This window comes from Corvus brachyrhynchos, unplaced genomic scaffold (genome assembly GCF_000691975.1).
Source record: "Corvus brachyrhynchos isolate BGI_N302 unplaced genomic scaffold, ASM69197v1 scaffold115, whole genome shotgun sequence".
NCBI lineage: Eukaryota > Metazoa > Chordata > Aves > Passeriformes > Corvidae > Corvus > Corvus brachyrhynchos.
Genome location: NW_008239553.1, coordinates 635,500 through 643,571, shown reverse-complemented (window position 1 = coordinate 643,571; position 8,072 = coordinate 635,500). Strand labels below are relative to the sequence as shown.

Genomic DNA, 8,072 nt, shown 5'->3' with positions numbered 1-8,072 from the left:
CACCGCCACCGCCCTCGTCAGCGGCGCCTGCCTCGGTAAGCGCGGGCCGAGCCCGGCGCTCCTTCGTTACTGCTAATTTGTTAATTAGAGCAACAGCGAGGGCGTGTGGGTGTATATACGTATATGTGTGTAAATAGCGTTGCGCCCTCCTCCTCCCGAAATGCGAGCGGCTCTTTGTTTTTAAGGCCTTTCCCCTCGCCCCGGTCCCTGACGGATGGCTGAGGTCAAGGAGGCCCCTGACGGTAGGAAGTCAGCACAGGGCTCCTGGTTCTGACACCCACCCACACAGACATATATAATGTGGACTTGCTGGGCTCGGTTTGTGGGTTTACCTTGCTTGGAGTAGGTTTGGTGGGGCTCTGGGTGAGGAGAGGAGCCTCTCGCCGTGTGGGCACTGGCCCTTGGTGGCCGCGAACGGGAGGTGAAGCGGCTGGAGATGGAGACATCGAGTTTGCGTGTGCGGATGGGAGTTGGGCAGCATCTCTGAGTAGCGCATCCTTCAATCTCCATATTTATTTCTGGAAAAGGGTTATTTCTTGGGGTCTTGGGCACTGAGGAATTCTCTGGCCCTCTGCAAGAGCTAGATCTCCAGTTAGATTTTATCTCTGTTTTCGAGTTATAGAATAACCTTAAAAAGTTATCTCTGAAGCAAGCACATAGTGTAGTGTGTCCCTATGCCTGGGCAACAGCTGAAGGAGATGGGCTGTGATGCCTCCTGGCTTTTTTGTCGTTTTGCATGTGGGAGGAAGTCAACAAACACGTGTTAGAGTCTGTACTTGGAAGCTTTTATGTTGAGAATAACACATGCAGAAAAGTTTCTTAAGCTTGAAAGGGGAATGTGGTGTGAGAGAATCAGGTATATATATTTAATTTCAGAGAATTATGAGCTTCTCCGAGAGCCAGGGCAACCAGAGCTGTTTACTGCTTGAAGTTCTCTCACTTTGATCATAGGTGTTTTTCCACAGCACTTTTTTTTTCTTTTTTTTTTTTTTTTTTTTTTTTTTTTTTTTTTTTTTTTTTCGAGACAGGTAGTTTTGAGATGTAGCCTTCGTGCAACAAAAGTTAGCATTTTCTGTGTAGCTAGGTTTGAAGCTTCCCTTCCTGAGCATTTTGTCTACAGAAAAGCCCAGTGAAGTGCTGCTGTAACTTCTGGAGCTCGATGGGAAGCTCTTAACAGCTGTTCAGACCCCAATCTGAGATCTCAAAGGCTACAGTGATGCCCTGGTGCCAACTTTTACTGTGGACAAGGAATAATAATCCCTAATCCCTTCTTGTGTAGGGATCCACTTGCAGGTAGCTGCCAGGGATTTAGTTCTTTAATTGCTGTTGCTTCTGTTGAAGAGGTGACTCCCCAGTTAGTTCCCTAACTGGGTGATCCCTGTGCCACTCGAAGGCTGGCACAAGTGTGAGACAGGCTGATGGTAGTGCCCAAGTCCTTTGCCTTGCTCAGATGCCGTTCTGAGTGCTGAGCAATCTTGTTATCATGTCTGCTTTGTTCTTGCTATTTATATGTCTAGACCATCCATGATGTGTCAGGCACTGCCCTAATGGAGACATCTAGCCTAGTAGAGGGCTTTCTGTGAATCAGAATAAGTTTTCCCACCCCCTCTGAGGTAGAGTGGGAGGCATTATTAAGAGGACTGAGTTAGGGACCGCCTTCTAGGAAACATTTGCCTACCTCCTGATGGAGGGCAAACCATGCTCTTTAAAGCTATTCAAGGCTTGGGTCTTGGGTGTTCCAGTTCTGTCTTCTGTTTGACTTCTCTGGAATAGCTTTCTTCTGACTCACCTGTGTGACTGACATGTGTCTTGGCAGCTCTAAGCCAACGGAGCTGACTTCTGAAAGTAAAAGCACATGGGGTGCATGGCTGGGCCATGGTATTGCCGTACTTTGTCCATGTCATAAACCCTTCAGACAGTGCACCTTCCAGGCAGAGGTCCAGAGGTTAGAATGAAATCATGGGGGCAAAAGGGGACAGGGTAGGAGGTACAGCTGAGCCTCAACTAGGAGAGCAGTTCTTTCTCGTACAGACGTGTCCTGGTTTGAGACAAATTCAGAGGAATGTCCAAATTTGAACATCCTCTGATAGAAGGCAGCTTACAGCCATCCCTCCCCCCATCAGGTTCAAGAAAAATTTTTCTAGCAGGAAAGTGAAAGGAAAAACACCTATTTATTTAAAAGACACCATGCACATGGGGAAAAGAATAATGCTAGATGATAAGACCTCTCGCTGTGGAGAGAGCCTGGTAAGATTTTAGAGTCCTTTCTTTGGACTCTAAAATCTCTCTCCTCTTTGCAGCTAGGTCGGCCTGGGCCCCCTCCGGGCCTCGATGGAAAGTTCTGAACAGTTCCAGAAGAGAAGAAGAACCCGAAGTCTCAGGGGAAAAAAAAAACTTTCTTGGCTCATCTTGCAGACTAGCTGAAAAGCAAAGGAGTTTAATTCTCCATCTCTCTCCTGAGAAAAGGAGCTGAGAGCTGGCTGAAAAGCAGGAAGGTGCTTGCCTCCACTCTTGCTGCTGCAGAAGCATGCAGAGAAGATAGTGACTTTGGAGCACAGACTGCTCTGAAAAGTTCATCTGGCTTTTTTTCTTTCTCTCACACCCAGTTTTAAAGACAAAGAAAGGCACAGGAATCGTGTCTGGGCATAGAGCGGCGATAGGGGATACACATCGTAAAGTCACCCCAAAACAAGGCTCTTGTAGGGTCCCGAGTACCTGTGTTTGCTGAGAGCAGGGGGTGTAGCCCATGGGCTTTGGATCTTATGGCAACTGCTACTCTGCACTGTCTGTTGCCCTGTCCATGAAATTGAAATGCTAAATAGTGTCTCTTGATGAATGACAGGCAGAGGGGAATTTTGCAGAAGCTTTGCTTATTTGACTGTATGTAGATAGTGTCCTCATGCCTGTGAACTCAAGAAGACTCTACTGTGCAGAGACAAATACTTGCTGGGGAGGAGTGAAAAAAACCTCTTCCTTGATTCCAATCTTTTGAGACCTTGATCAGAGAGAGCAGAAATCTTCCTTGACTTCAGAGAATAAGATCCTACTTAGTGGTTTCTTTTCCAGCTTTTTCCCTCTGGCCTTTGCATCTGTTCAGCTTGCCTGTGAACTCATTCTGCCTTCTCCATGAGTTAAGACCACAACTATCATCATTTGTGTAGGACAGGAAGGCTTTGCTGTGGGCTCACACTGAACTGAAAGCCCTAACTAAGTGATCTGCACCCTTTAGAGCACACTGTGAGCTTCACAGGCATGTTTGAGAATACCAAAGAAAACAACACTGGGCATGTATATTACTTAGGCAGGGCACCTTATATTTATATAAGAGATCAGGAAGTATTTACGGTCTGATACGACCTTGCCTAGCTCTGGTTAAGCACTTTACCATTAAGTTGTAGGGATCTTGGATTTATTGTTCAAGGTTACAACAGTGATGTCGTCCTGCATCTGAAGTGCTCTCTCTCCAGCTTTGAGGTTCTTCTGTTTGCTGATGGGGAAAAAGCATTGCAATTTTCCCACTAGAATAATCTGTGGGGCTATCAAGGTGCATTGGGCAGTCTCATATGTTTACAAGTTACTTCATTGTGCATAGTGCAGTGTTGTGGCATGAACAGCTTCTAGCCCCAAGGGTTTTCTGGGAAATAGCCTGTGTCATGCCTATACTGTCTCTTGGGGGATGTTGGAGTCCAGCATGCCAGGAAATGCACCTTTATATGCCAAGCAAGTGAAAAGTTTTTATGATGGCTTTGCAGTCTCCTCCTTGTGCATACCTCAAATCCTGCAGCTTTTCACAAATTCTAGGCGTGGGGCTTTGAGGATGGTCACCTGTCTGTATAAATCTGTAAGTCACTGGCCTGGATGAGAAAAACTGGCTTATGTGACATGGCGAGACTGTCCTTTTTCAGACACAAGGAATGCTAAAATGCAGCTACTGTTGGATTCTATAATCTCTAATACTGAGTAGGGAATATAATTTTGGTAAGGTCTTGAGTCGTCTCACTTTGGTGAACTGTACAGGGTTTGTTGTGCCTGCTCTGGGAGCATAGCAGCCTGAATAAATGATAGGATGTGAAGCTGTAATCCATGAAAAGCTGTCTTTGAGCTGGTACTGAGGTCCCTCTGACTCATAGTTAACCAACAGCATCTCAATTGTCTGCATGGCATGTGAATGTTGTCCTAGACAGCCCTGAGGGTGGATTGGAGCTGCTCAGTTGCTTCTATTTTGAGGGGAAGAGGTGGGTTCTGCTGTCAAATGCAAAGCTGGCTATCAAACCCCCATCTGTGGAAGTTAGCTGTTCTCCTAAGGCATGACAAGGTTGACAGAAAATGAGAAAGCAAGCTGAGGGGATGCTTTTAGTACTAAAAATACAGAAAGGAGGCCACGTATCTGCTATGTTGAGTAGTGTTGTTTGGGATGCTCTTTGGAGAGCTCTTCCTGGGTTGTTTATAGCATTTATTTATTTAATTATTTTAAACTACTGTCTTAACCAGGACTCTGTCTCAGGCTTGACCTGAGATGAAATAAGTTGTTTGACATTCAGGTTTGCTAGTCAGCTGTCACCATGTGACCACTAGGAAATGTGCTGCTGAACTGTAGAGACTTTATCCATTGGGTAGCAGGAGAAAAAAAAAAAAAAGCCCAACCAACCAAACCTTTTGAAACTGAGATAATTAGCAATATGAGCATCTTAAATGTTGTGCTTCTGCAGTTTGATTATGTGCATGCAAAGGCTTAAGAATGGGTCATGGAGATTTATTTTCTCTGTGTGTGTGTAATCTTAACACCGAATCCCAGACTGAGAGAGGGAAATAAACCAGCTTAGAATCTATGGGATCCTCAGAGCAATGCCAGTTTATGCTGGCCAAAGCATGAATCAGGATGCTTATCCTAGAGGAAGTATATGTGATGCTGTCTTCTGTGGCTGCATGAAGAGAACTGTGGATCTCCACAGGGACACAAAGGAAAATTTTGTAGTATCTGTGGTGCCTCAGTAGTCAGGTTCCTCCTTGCACAGAAGATGGGCACTTGTACCTCCTGCAGAGGCCCACCCTGGGGAGAAAAGTTGTTGAGCTCAGTAGCTCCAGCCCAGGAAGGAGACACTCTTATGTACATACATGGATGTAGTTCATAGGGAACCTTCTGGCGCTCCTTGGAAGTGGTAAAGCTTTTTTCTATGGTGGAAAATAGAAGTGGGGGGGAGATGTTCTGTGCTGACGTAGTCGGAAATGTTCACTGGCTTGATGGAGAAGCTGCTGAGCCTGGATCAGTGCCCTCAGCAGTCACAGGGCTGTGGGATCAGGTGTCCAGAGGAGTAAGCTGGCAGCCAGAGCATCCTGCAATACCTTTTGTTGGTAGGGAAGGCACTTGTTCCTGCTGTCTGCCTGGCTCTAATAAAGAAGCACCTGTAAGGAAAGGTGGTCTTGCAGGCATCTTGTTGATGAGTGCAAAGGAGGCCAAGGAGCCACTTCTAGGAAAAAACAGTCCTAGCAAGGCACGTGTTTATTCTTTTGGCACCCCACATAGACAGCAGGTGTGCTGGGCAGCTTGGGGCAGCTTGGTGCCAGCCTTGCTGTCAGCCGTGGCAGCAGCTGCACAGTGGCACTGGCAACATCACAAGAGGTCTTTGCATGGTCGTTCCTCTGACCCATAGGTTCAGCAAGTCTCTTGACCTTGCAGCATGTCTGAGCTGTTCCACTTCTTTCTGCCTCTTAGCTCCCCAAACTCCTCAATGCAACTGCAGGTCCTCCATATAAAATAGGAGAAGCTGTCCTATGTTCTTCAGGGTCCTATGTCCACTTTCTGATTGTGTTTGGAAGTTTAGTCCTGATAAATCAAAAGGCCTTGCTCAAATTTCTTGCTGTGTCGTTCAGTTCCAAACTCCTGCTGCTGCAGTGGTTACAGCAGCTCTGCCTGCATGTCCAGTGGCTGGTGGTGCTTGTTTCCTGTCTGTCGGGGGGCTGTGTCACTTTCCAGTGCAGTGAGCTTGGGATTGTACTCAGATGTTGGGCCCCTGTTCACTCTGGGTTTCTCAGTGTTTCTCTGCGTGCCCTCCATGAAGCACAGATGAAATGCTCCCGGACTTGGCTGGAGAAGATTTCCACCTCTTGTGCTTGCTTTCTACTGTACTTGAAGAGGACCGTGCAAGGGCTGGAAATGGTAATTAGTCAGCATTCCTTCTTTCTGGAGATGGGAATGAGCAGGCCTTCTAATTACAGGACCTTTGCAAAACCTCAGAAATCTTACTCCAAGGAGCAGTGTGAGTGGGTGACTCCTGTTCACTTTGCTCTTTGCAGTACAAACCCTACTTGTGGCTGGATTCCAAAGTGGCCACCAGTTTTCCATTGAATCCTCTGCACTTCTACACTTCTGTTGCCCAGCTCTAATGCTCATACTCTTCCTTTCTGCTAAGTGTTCTTGGGACTTGAGGTGAAAGTCAGGATGTGTCTTTGGTTATGTGAAAGAGTCAGCAGTGCCTATGCATATATATTTGCCTTGGACTGTGTGCCTTGTCAGGCAAGTAGAGTAAGAGGTAGTGAAAAGGAGGGGTAGAGGAAATGATTCCATGTGGAAGGCTGTAAATAAGTCCCATGTCCTTGAGAAAAGACAGAATGTGTCCTTGAAGTGATAATGTCTGGGGCAGTAGAAAATCTCTTCCAAGGAGCACATAGGAGAGAGGCAATTAGTGAGCCTGGAAGTGTAGAAAAGATGCTGGAGATTGTTGTAGCTACAAGGGCCAGAGGGAGGGAGGAGAGAGTTTGGCACTAGTGATACAACAGCTGCTTGTGGCAGGCCTGATCCTGTCCATGGGGTTGTACTGATCTGCAGTACAGTGTGTTACATCAGGTGTGGTAGCTTTATTAGAACCCAGGGCTTTGTGCTGCCCTCTGGCACTCACCCAGAACTGAACTGGTTGTGCTTTCTGGTACAGATAAAGGCCAAATCCCCAGTGATGACTTCTGCCTGACAAGACATTTGGAATCTGCAAGCTTCATGAAGTGTCTTCTGCCACTGTTTCCCAGGCTTTCAGCTGTGCTGTTCCTGGAGGATTTCTTCTGAGAATGGTTCATTCTCCTCCCCTTCATACACTGAAGTTTGTTTGGATGGATATTGGTTTTGGAGGCCTTTTTCAGGCTTAGGATTTAAAGAATTGAATATCATTGTAGCATTGGAGGTTCTGGCAGTCTCTGAGCTGCCACTCCTGTGGATTATCTAGTTTAGCATCCTGAAGTAGAGGAGGTGGCATCTGAGGGTGAATCAAGAATCCCTTCACATCTCTTAATTACAAGGGCCAGTCTTGCTGGGTGCATTGAATGCTGCTGATTCAGTGCTGGGCCTGGCAAAAAAAAAAGCATTCCAGTGTATTATGGAGACAGAGTGTGGATTCAGGCTGCTGTAGTTATGCCATGCGTGGAAAAACTTGGAGTCCTGTTTCAGAGTGGGATGTCAGCACAGAGAGTTAGATTGATTTATCTATCCTAGTGTTCTTACATAGTGGGATTGGTAAAATAATCTTTAAGAGAAGCATTTAACTTTGCTTTAAAATGCTTTAAGGGAGGCATTTAACTACTAGCCATATTTCTGTGCAGAAGAGCTCATCTGTCAGATGTTTATCTGAACATCTGTCTTGCTGTTCTTGTTTGTGTGCTCAGCCCTGCAGGAAGGGTTGAGCAGAGGCTTTTCCCCTGCAGGGGTCTGTGCAACCCTCTGTGAGTAGTTCTTGTCCTGCTCGCATAGTTGTTTTCAGAATCCCAGTCACGTTGTGGCTGGGGGGCTACTGCTGATGTCTCTGGAAGAAAGGTAGCATCAGTTTCTAGATTTTCTTGCCATGGTTCCCAAGGTATGCAGCTTACCTTGTGATCTGCCTGAAGCTGCTTCAACAAAAGGAGAATCCTTCTAGATCAAAGTGCTAACACCGCTTGCCAGAGGACTGCTTTGGAAACAGCTTTTGATTATCACTTCCTTGCTGGAGTCTGCCCTGCTCATGCCAGGGCCAGTGGGGAAGAGTTTGGGGTGTAAGGTGCCACTTGACCTGCCTGTGTGAGATGGGGGGGCAGATCAGGCTCAGCAGTGA

General features: G+C 46.6%; 1 protein-coding gene across 1 annotated transcript in view; it reads left to right on the top strand.

Moving 5' to 3' along the window:
• Positions 1-6: 6 nt before the first annotated feature.
• The window catches only part of PNPLA2 (patatin like phospholipase domain containing 2), a 30,352-nt gene continuing 22,286 nt past the window's right edge, over positions 7-8,072 (top strand). The window contains exon 1 of the mRNA XM_008639644.2: positions 7-35. The gene's annotated coding sequence lies outside the window, so the exon portion shown is untranslated. The remainder of the gene's footprint in view (positions 36-8,072) is intronic.